The 11,886-nt window shown below is 32.8% G+C and overlaps 1 pseudogene; it reads right to left on the reverse strand.

Moving 5' to 3' along the window:
• Positions 1 to 864: 864 nt before the first annotated feature.
• LOC112041031 (cytochrome P450 714C2-like) lies at positions 865 to 6,241 on the reverse strand (annotated as a pseudogene).
• Between the last annotated feature and the right edge of the window lie 5,645 nt (positions 6,242 to 11,886).

Consider the following 11,886-nt stretch of genomic DNA (forward strand, 5'->3'; position numbering starts at 1 on the left):
TTTTGAAATACAGGCTTAACAATTTGGGATGGAGGGATTAGTTGAATATAATAATTTTACAAGGCTCTTGGTTAGGCTCAAGAAAAATATAATTAGCTTTATCTTTTATCAAACAATTTTGTACCAATTTATTTACAAAAAAAAAAAAAATTCAATAATTTGTATAATTTTCCATAAATTTCTTATATTACCTATATCTATGCACAAACAATGTTCTATACATTACAAAATTCAAGAAATTGAACAGACTGCACAAACTCATTCCAATGACAGAGTTCTATACAATTGGATATGTTGATTGTCAAACCTAGCCTGACCTATTTGTGGAGGGATGACGACTTGGAGGTTTAGAGTTACTGAGTTGATGGTCCCTCTCAATGTGTGAGAATTGATCACTTGCACTACTTGTACTCATGGTGTTATGACGGTGTGCTAGCTGGAGCTATGTAGAGTGTATGGAGTTGTCATTAATAATTATAAAGATTTCTTAAGGTATAATTGGCCACTCTATTTACAAGTTTTAGTTGGAAGGTAAGGTCATGAGGAGAGAGCTGTTAGGTATGCATATAACTTATTAATAAAAAAAAAATATGATTAGTCACTTGAATTTGAAGCTAAATTTTCCAATGTCTAGTTCCTCTAATCTACACTAGGTCAAGTAGTTTCTCAAACCAAAAACATAGATTTGAGTGTTCAGTTATTAGTGAAAAAAGAATTAGGCACCCCACATTATTTGTCCGTATACCTAATTTTGGTTATCGCTAATAATGTGCAATGCAGTCTAAACCAAACACATGCCTAGTTATAGGGTCATATGTCTCTCATACATGTATCAGGATTGGTAAATGGCATAAGATATCAATATAATTCAACCGTTGAAAAAGGGAACCAAAACAAATTGCAATAAGAAATGGGTCTTGTCACAAGATACCATGTAGGGCCTAGTGCTTCTATATGTTCATTGATCTTGTAATAATCCAAGTTTAAGCACCAATTAACAAAACTTAATTTCTGCAATACCAATTATTGTAGTAGTACTATATAATAGTTGGCTCATAGTTCACAGCTTCTTAATAAGGAGATTGACACCATCTTCAGGCTCTATAATCAACTTCAATGCCGGGGAGTGCCTGTATTTGGGTGACTAGGAAAAGGAGAAGTTGGACACAATCAAAGCAAGAAGAATTTTGAGCTCTGCCATGGCAAAGTTTTGCCCTAAACAGGTACGAGGACCAACCCCAAATGGCATGTACACGTAAGGGAGCTTGCATGCACCACTGACTCCATTGGCAAACCTTTCGGGGTTGAAGATGTTGGCATCAGGTCCCCAAAGGTCAGGGTCTTGGTGTAAGGATACCATTAAGGTCCACACATTTACACCTTTAGGTACGTTTATGTCTCCAAATTTCATGTCTCGAAATGCCTCCCTGGACACCATTGGCACTGGAGGATAAAGGCGCAATGATTCGTGAATTACCATAGTCAACTGTCAAATCCATTAAACCAAGCAAAGATTGGTCAGTAGGTGACACAATGGTGGGTGGCTGATCATAACCCAAATCATTATATAGGTCAATTTCATAATGTTGTTCTTGTTAACATGGTTTGTATTTTTTGGAAATACATGAGAGTGAAAAAATACGTAAAAATACGTGTAATATTGTTTAAACACTGAAAACTATTGTAGAAATAGCGGTAACAAACGGATTCTATAATTTTTTCTTACCTTAAAACTAATTAGTGATGAGGAAGACACGTTAAAATCTTTTATGATATTGAATATCATGCTAAGCAAGTTTGTTTTTAGAGTAGTTGTAGAGAATCAAATTGTGGTCTCTCAACATAACAAAATTAAAAAGTTCAGTGAACATCTTTATTCTTCAATGAATATTAAAAAAGTTGAGGCCTTTAATAAATTACCCCATGATTTTCATTAGCTTCACCTAAATTTTATAAAAAGGAGGGGAAAATTTTATAATGACTTGGGTACCAACGGAAGTTTGCATGGATGTCTAATTAGGTTTTGGAGTATTTTTTTTAATCCAACCGGACCTTAATAAGTTAGAGAAATCTCCAACTCAACTTAACCCTGGTAACTTTAAAAATTCCCCAAGATAACCTCATTTCTTGGATTGGGTTGTGTTGTGTTGAGCGGTGTTAGGTTTGGGTTATTTTGTCAAGCCCAATAAAAAAAAAGGATTTGTCTTAGAAGGCAAAAAAAAAAAAAAAAAAAAAAAAAAGGACCCATTCAACTATTTAAGTTCATTATTTAATAAGTACTTATAATTTACAAAATTGAGGGTAATTAATATTCCATTTTCATCAAATTTAAGTCTAAGAAAACCTAAACTAACAAATTTAAACTAAATCCCAAACTATAAAATAAGTCAAACTAAAACTTTAAAATACATATATTTTTTAAGCTATTAATAGCTTGGGTTGGATTGGGTTACTTAGGTTGAAAATTTTGTCAACCCAAATCCTTCCCAAACCAAGTTTCAAAATTAATTTAGAACCTAACATAATTAAGGGTCGTCAATGGGCGGGTCGGGCTGGCCCAGCCCATTTTTACTTGGCCCAAGGGCGCAATGGGCTGGGCATAATGGGTTATTAACTAGTAAACGGGCCGAGTCGGGCTGGGCCGAAAGAGAAAACCCCAGCCCACGACCCTGCCCATGGGCAATGCCCATTTTGTCGTTAACGGGCTAGGCTACTAGGTTAGGCCTAATGGACTACCCATAAGATTGTGTTAGCATATTATTTTACTATTTTTAGAAATAAAGAATCAATTTTTAATAAAGGAATAATCAATATAGTTTTTTTAAAGGAAAGAATCAAAGAATTTAATACTTAATTACAATTTTTTTATAGTCAAATCTATTTAATTTTTTGTTTTGTTGATGGAAACTTATTTAATTTTTTTTAATTAAGGCTTCAAATAGTTTTTTTATTTTTATCTTTAATAAAAAAAAATCAAATGGTTAATTCAAATTTGCTAGACTACTAGAAAAATATATATTTAGTAAACTAAGTTTAGCACAATTACTTAAGTATCTTAGTGGTTAGGAGAGTTCTCTTAAGAGATTCTATTACAATATCTCAAGATCAATCCTTCATACACTTCATATATATTTTTGTTAAAAATTCTAAATTATTGGACTGGGCAACAGGTTGGGCCAACGGGCTGGGCTACTGGGTTAGCCCACCGGGTGCCCATGGGCATAAAAACTAGCCCACGACCTAACCCACTGGGCTAGTGGGCTACCCATGGGCCTTAATAACAACGGGCTGGGCCGCCCATTGGCCCGATGGGTTGCCGGATTTTTGAGTCTGGCCGTGGGCCATGAGCTATTTGATGACCCTTAAACATAATCCACATTGATCCTCGAAAAACCGATCTGAGACATTGGATTGGATTGTGTGGGGTTGATAGTTTGAATGCACAAGTGCTGGATAGAATTTAGAATTTTCCATGTTAGGTACGTATCAAATGATTATGGTAATGAACATGGCAATCTAGGCAATAAATCTTATTGGCATCTGATGTCACCAATGATTATGGTAATGGAACATGGCAATCTTGGCAATAAATCTTATTGGCATCCTATGTCACCAATTGCACTTATATGCTAGATATCAATTTAACACTCAAGTTTAAGTTGTTAGCTTTGATAATATCTCTTGCTCTCAAATAAAGGACCTGAGTTTGAATTTTATCTATATAAAAAATCAATTAATGTTTTGTAATAATGATAAAGGATGAATTATCATGGAGCATGCATAACAAAAAAAATTATATAATACTTTTTTTTTTTTTTTGGGTTATCTTTTAAATCTTAGAGTTTTTTTGGTATCTCTCATTTAAGCCATACAATTTTAAAATATTTTGTTTAAACCTTAAAGTTTTAAAAATATATCATTTAAACCTTGTAGTTTCATATGGTTTTATATAAACCTTTTTGGATAAATTTATTTTAAATCTCGGTATTTGAAATAAATTTTATTTAAACCAATTAGCAGTCATGTTTTAACGGTAAAGAAAACAAAAAACAAAAAACAAAAAACAAAGAACAAAGAACAAAGAGTGACATAATATTTAAATGAAACATTTTAAAAGTTTAAGGTGAAAATGAAATAAATGAAAAACTCTAAGATTTGAAAATTAATTTACTCATTATTTTTTTTTCTTCTGAAATATATAATACTCACCGTCTTCATCTTGCGAACCATGTCAGCATTAGGCATTTGGTCAGCACAAATTTCGAGAAACTCAGAACGAACTCTTTGTTGCCACTCTGGATTTGAGGCCAACAACATCAAGGTCCATGCTGCAGATACTGCAGTTGTCTCATACCCTGCTAAGTATATGTTCTTGCAATTGTCAACAATGAATCGGTCAGTCACATCTTGGCCAAAATCACTATTGGTTGCACCTTCAATTATCATTTGCAGCAAATCATTCTCTGATGCTCCCTCCTTTCTTTCCTTCACTACCTTCATAATCAAAGAGCGGACCTCTTTTTGTAGCCTCCATGTTTCCCTATTGCTCTTAGTCGGAAGATATCTGAAAGTTGTGACACGCAATCACTTTTTATATGATAATTTGTTTTTTTAAATACGATAGAATTTTAATATGTTAAAAGTATCAATCGGTTTATGATGTAAGTGTAGTTTGAAACCTAAATTTGAAATTTTTTGTTCAAAGACAAGAAATTTTACTGGGATCCACTTTTGTCTAATTATCTGTAAGGTAATAATAACAACAATAAAAATTCTTATGTAGGACCCAAAAAATAAAAAATAAAAATCAAACCTTAGTACAGGAATGCCACTAAATAAAACTTTTTTTGACATTTGCTCTTGTAGTTCTCTAAGCTTTAAAAATATCTCTTCCCCTTTGGAGTAATTGCTGCCAAAACAAGCTCTTGAGATCACATCCCCAGAAAAGCTTCTCATATATTCATCAATGTGAACATCTGCAACTCCACCCTCACTCTCAATCAGATTAGTCCATGAGTTCACAAGTGTAATTGAGGACTCCACCATTAAGTTCATCATATCCTACAAATTGCACCAGTATCCAATCACTAAATGCAATTTTACTAATCAGAAAGCTGGGATTAGGAGGACTATTATTAAGACAATTTGTATGAACAAAACTTATATCTTGACTGAACAAATGTCATAATTGCTGTCATAATTGATAGACAGTCTTATCCCCTTGTTATGTTTGGAAAGGTTGATTCTCATACTAAAAAGATGTATAGTTGATTTGAAGCTAGCATACCTTGACCTTTTCCATGTATAGTTCTGGAGCAAGTATTTTCCTTTGGTGAGCCCATGTTGCTCCATTTGAAGTCAGAATCCCACGGCCAAGTAGAGGACCTCGCTCTTTGTGTTGATACGAAGGCTTTCCCAAGTCTAAGGAAGTGCATATGCTTATTTCCTTTACCACATCAGGATGGTTCATGTGCAATATTTGTATGTTGCCAAGTGAGAACATGAACGTAGAACCTGTCAGAATTAGAATAACAAAAGCAGTTAAAAAATAAATAATTAACTTCAACCATGTGATTTCCTTTGGTGAGCCCATGTTGCTCCATTTGAAGTCAGAATCCCACGGCCAAGTAGAGGACCTCGCTCTTTGTGTTGATACGAAGGCTTTCCCAAGTCTAAGGAAGTGCATATGCTTATTTCCTTTACCACATCAGGATGGTTCATGTGCAATATTTGTATGTTGCCAAGTGAGAACATGAACGTAGAACCTGTCAGAATTAGAATAACAAAAGCAGTTAAAAAATAAATAATTAACTTCAACCATGTGAGAATTTGAAGCTAAAAAATCTAAGTACTAATAAGATTGGCGTTCTTACCATATTCTTTGCTCCATAGCTCAAAGAATGGAAATAGTTTAGAAGAGCAATTGTGGGTTATTGCTTGCTTTCCTGGTGGAGTCTTTGAGGAATTGGACTTCATCTTCTTCATGTCATTAATGTTTCCGAGCAAAAACGAGGGTGGAGGGCCTCTGATCCCTTGCCTTCGCAGTTTTGATCGAAGCCTTTCTGGCTTCAATATTAGAGTATCGCATATCTGTATTAACTTGCTAACAAAGCCCACCAACGCAATTGTGAACGTAACCTTGAGAAGAAGCAATGGCAAATCCATGGCCTTTACTCTTTGTCTATGTTTGTGTTAAAACCTAAAAGTAGTGGCTTGCCTTGCCCTTCTATATATACAGAAAGGATTAGGATGGAACAAGTTTGTTAAAATATCTTAGATGGTGTTATGACCGTAGATGATGTGTTGTATAAATTGTTATTTGAATTAGTAGAATACTAGTATTGTTATTTGCTTGTATTCAATTGATTTCTATGTTTAATGAGAAACAAACTTAATAAGAGGCAAGCAGAAAATTAATCAAAAACATTTATTTCCTCTCTCAAGTTCATGACATTAGTCTTCTTGAATTGACTATCTTTTACCTTCAATAATGGCTATGATGCATCAACATAATTGAGTCAAAACATATGTGATTATGAACAACTTATTCTAATTGGTCTAATGAGAATTTAACTTGAAAGTATCATGATCCAATTAATTTGGACTAAAATTAATAATAAGATTGCACACATTAGATAAATTAGATGGTCAAACATTAATTATCCATGAATAGTTGGTGCAATTATCTTTTTAATTGGATTTCTTAGATCATTATTTGGGGTTTATTAATTCTGAGAAGGAGTTAATTGGGGCCTATTAATGCTAAAGGGAGTTAATTAGGGGCTTATTAATGATAATTGTGCTGAAAAATATTTTCAAGAAATGACATTTGTTCACTATTTCGTAAAAAGGACAAAGATTTGCTGCAAACATGTTTGTAGGAGTTGCAGCTTGCTACAAACAGTATTAGGCGTCAACTTATGAAGCCAACATGTGTCTTGGGTCATGTGCTTGTCACATGACTAGCCAAAGTCCCCAATTCCCTTAACCACAGATAGCACTTAACTTAAACCCAAGTAAAACAAAACATGTCCATTAATTTCTTCATCGGTCTCTTGTCTCTCACACCACCACTGTTTGAAGTCGCCGTCGCTCCTGTTGGAGACACCTCGATCGCCTCAGCTCAACTGAGCCAAAACACTTCATTCTCTCTCATTTAGTCTTACTCTCTTTCAAAAATGAAAAAAAAAAAAAAGTTTATCAACAAAAAAAGGAAAAAAAAGAAGAAGAAATATTTTCAATGGTGAGGATGTGAGGTAAATGAGTAGATCTATTACAACTGCGACTCAATATGTATGCACAAGGCTTACATCCAACCATTCAAAAAAAAAAGACTAAGATCCAATTACTTAGTGGACCATATAAAAATTACAACCAAATTTTTTATATTTGCAAATCCACAAAAGATTAGAACTTTAGATCAAAGCAAAGCCAACCAAGAAAGAATATATTCTTTAGAATGTTGTGTTTTGGGCTGAATTTATATTGGTGGTGAGAGTGTGAAGTTGTAGGTGGAGAGTTGATTCAAGTGGATGTGTGAGAGGGATATTTTGCTTTACTTGAAGAGTTGGGCAAATTAAAATCATGAGATCAATTTAATAGATATTTTGCTTTGCTTGGAGAGTTGGGATATTTTGCTTTGCTCAGAGGCTAAGATCATGAGAGACATAGTAAAGGGAATGAGTAACAAAGGATCTCCCTACCAAAAGACGGCAGTGAATGGTGGTGGAGTGAGAGAGAAGGACTAGCAAAGAGAGAGATGGATGGGTTATATTTTACTTGGGTTGGCTAAGTGAGAGAGATAGTTGGATTATATTTTACTTGGGTTGGTTAAGAGAGAGAGAGAGAGAGAGAGAGAGAGAGAGAGAGAGAGAGAGAGAGAGAGAGAGAGGAGTTGATGCCTGATGGTTAAAGCTACCTATGGTTAAGGAAATTTAGGGACTTTGGTTGGTCATGTGACATGCACGTGACCCAAGACACATGTTGGCTTTATAAGTTGACACCTAATACTGTTTGTAGCAACTCCTACAAACATGTTTGTAGCAAATTCTTGTCCTTTCATAAATATCTTTCTTAGACCACAGTGAATTTTTTAGTGAGGTTATTTTAGTTGGAAATGAGGCATCTGGAGCTTCACTTGAGCTCAAGAATGAGGTAATTGCAATTAGAAATAAGTGAGATATGATTTTTGAAGTTGGTTATACTAGCTGTTATGGGAAGCTTTGGAAAGAATTGGGATTTTCAACTTTTTGCTTACTTTCTGCTCCCACCAATCACAAAATTAATGCGCCAATGTCAACTATCAATTAAATGTTACTCCCCTCCAGAATATTCTCTCCCCCACTATAATAAGGCCCTTCTTAACCTGTTCCAAAAAACGCCAAAAAAAAAAAAAAACTCTTCTCCAACTTTTAGAGATCTAGTGAAGTAGCTCTAGTGTTTGTCATTTTCTTGTCTTATTGAGATTCAAGTTATGAGTGATTACAATTATATCCCTTTTAGGACCTCTAGCTCTTCATTCCCTCCTTAATCCTAAGGAGCTAAGGCAAGTGTTTGTCATCTAGGTCTTACTAGATTCGGGATTTGAGTAAACATGGTTCTACCCACCCTTAGGAACCACAATAAGCCTTCTCCTCCTCCATGTAAATCTTGCATGCATGTTTACTTTCTTTCTCCTAACTTGTTTTTATTTATTTATTTTAAAAATTTTAATGTTAGTCTAGGATCAAAGTATGCTAGTTGGCTGTTAATTTACTTAAATATGTAGGAAATTCTACCCTTTGAAAGCATTCCAAAAGCAATTGATTCTGTAACCTAGTCTTTCTCTATAACCTTGAATGTTTTTGAGTGTTCATACGTTTTTGGATGTTCTTCACATGTTCATGCACACACTAGTATTTTATCTTAAATTTATGTCTAACATATGAAAAACATATTACTTTCCTAATTTTCTTAAAAGATAGATCTAGAAATCACTAATCACATACAAGCACAATGTTATTCAAATTGTTTGAACTTGACTATATTAGATTGGATTGTTTGAGTGTGTGTTGTGTGGGAATGTGTTGTGTACCACTTTAAGTGTTTATTAGGTGGATAATTTCTATTATGTTGAACTATGTTGACTTTTCACAGGCACGTTTTATCTGAAGCGCAACTCTAACAACATTTCCCCTTGTTAAGATTCCAACCTTCCACATTTAACAACATGCCATTCAAAACTACCCACTACTGCCAAGCATCTAAAATGAAATTTCAACAAAATCATGAGATTAAAATTCTCACCAGCTTACCATCACCATCTACTACAGGCAATTGACAGTATTTTGTTTCAAGCAACAACCTGGAATTAGGAAAAAAGAAATTTAGAGCCAGGGTTACAATTTTTTAGATAGACGGGAAAATGACCAACACCATGTCAAACTGCACATTTCAGCACATCAACAGTTTCATATTAAACATGTGGTTTGTGGTCACAATTTGTAGAAAACATAAGCATAATAATGATAAAACCACAAATTTGTAAGAAAATATGATGTGACAAAGAACTAAACATATACACTCACAAATTCACAGAAAACTATATTAAAAAACATTAAAAAAGAAAAAAAAAAGATTCAATATAGAATTAACAATATATAACAATAATAATACCTGGCAGCATCTTCCAGATCGGTGGATTCGTGAACAAAAAGTGGAGCTGGAGTCATTAGGTCCCCGACAACCCTACCATTAGTCTTACCAATCAATTTCTGTATCTCGTTGAATGGGCCAAAATTGGGAATTAACACTGATTTTCAAACAAATATAATAAGTTTGTGCTACAAAAAATTTTTGTTGCAATAAATCTTAAATATTTTAATGAAAATTTGATGTAATAATATATTGCTATTGCAATAAACAGTTTATTACTTCGAATATCTTGTAGCAATAGGCTATGATGTGACAGAGAACTAAACATATACACTCACAAATTCACAAAAAACTATATTTAAAAACATTGAAAAAAAGAAAGAAAAAAGATTCAATATAGAATTAACAATATATAACAATAATAACACCTGGCAGCATCTTCCAGATCGGTGGATTCATGAACAAAAAGTGGAGCAGGAGTCATCAGGTCCCCGACAACCTTACCATCAGTCTTACCAATCAATTTCTGTATCTCGTTGAATAGGCCAAAATTGGAATTAACACTAATTTTCAAACAATATAATAAGTTTGTGCTACAAAAAATTTTTGTTGCAATAAATCTTAAATATTTTAATGAAAATTTGATGTAATAATATATTTGCTATTGCAATAAACAGTTTATTACTTCAATATCTTGTAGCAATAGGCTATTATTTCATGAATTTTATTACAATAGATTGTAAATAATTGACAAAAATAATTTGGGTTCAAATTATTGCAACGGTATATTTATTGTAATAGTTTTTTTTTCATATTTTTTCTTACAATATATTGTAAAATAATTGGAATTAGATCATTGTAATAATATATTCATTGCAACTTCATGTTTGTCATTACAATAGATTGTAAAATAATTGAATTGTTAGTTATTGCAATGTTAAATTTGTTGCAATAAGCCATCTCTTTGAAATTTCTATTATATATATCGCAAAATATATAATTGGTATCAAGTTATTACAATGGTTTCTTCAATTTAAGTTATTAAAAAAATTTGATTTCTTCAATTCAAGTTATTGCAAAAAATTTTAAATTCAATTTAGTATTAAAATCTCTATTGCAACTGAAAATTATAAATTAATACAACTAATTATTGTTAATGTAATAATTTACTATTTTTAAGTTACTATTGCAACAACTTTTAATTTTAGATGTGATATTATGTCTAATACCACTATACTAATTTTGTTGTATTAACACTTGATGTAATAAACTTATTTTGGTGTAGTTACACCATTAAAGGATTAGTCAATTTGCAATCGAGGCTTCTCGAAAAAAAATATAAACCTAAGATCCACCTAATAAACACTTAAAGTGGTACACAACACATTCCCACACAACACACACTCAAACAATCCAATCTAATATAGTCAAGTTCAAACAATTTGAATAACATTGTGCTTGTGTGTGATTAGTGATTTCTAGATCTATCATTTAAGAAAACTAGAAGGTTGCCCGCGCGTTGCGCGGATAATGCTATAAGCTTTTATGTAAAATGGTTTTTGAAATTTTTGTACATATATTATAGCATAAATGGTGGATATTTTCATTGCTAAAATCACATACAATTATAGTAGAAACTTCGGAGCATGTAGGCATATTTTGTTGCATACCATTAGTTGATCGTAAAGCAATTAATTGCAAGCATACATTATGCATATCAAACTCCTTCAACCTATCCCTTGTCATACAAAATGTCTAACTAAGGCATTGATCTTATGAAGCATCTTCAATAATATTTTAACTATAGCAGTGCTAAGGTTGCATAGTGATTCATGTCTAAGCAAAGCAACAAACACACTTTGATATTGTCAAGGCTCTTGTGGACAGCCGTACATGATACTTGATCAATAAATAAATAAATAAATAAATAAAGCAAATAGTTTCAATGATGGTTGAGGTAGACATGATTCAACACATTTCACAATTTTTTAACAAAGGTGTACCAGTATAATATATTTAAGAATTTTTTAATACCATTTTGAGTTTATATAGATTCTAGGCTAACCTTCAAATAATGAAGACACCACATAATTTTTTCTGCCCACTTAGTTCTTAATTTGTACCTTTGCTATTCTATTGTTTCTTTCTTTGTTCTTATTTTTAACAATTGAGTTTCTATCATTTAGTAGGACATAGAATATGTGTAGATTGTGGTGATTATTTTAAAACTTTGCTACCAAATAATACTTAACC

Source organism: Quercus suber, unplaced genomic scaffold (genome assembly GCF_002906115.3).
Source record: "Quercus suber isolate HL8 unplaced genomic scaffold, Cork oak 2.0 scaffold_1248, whole genome shotgun sequence".
Classification (NCBI taxonomy): domain Eukaryota; kingdom Viridiplantae; phylum Streptophyta; class Magnoliopsida; order Fagales; family Fagaceae; genus Quercus; species Quercus suber.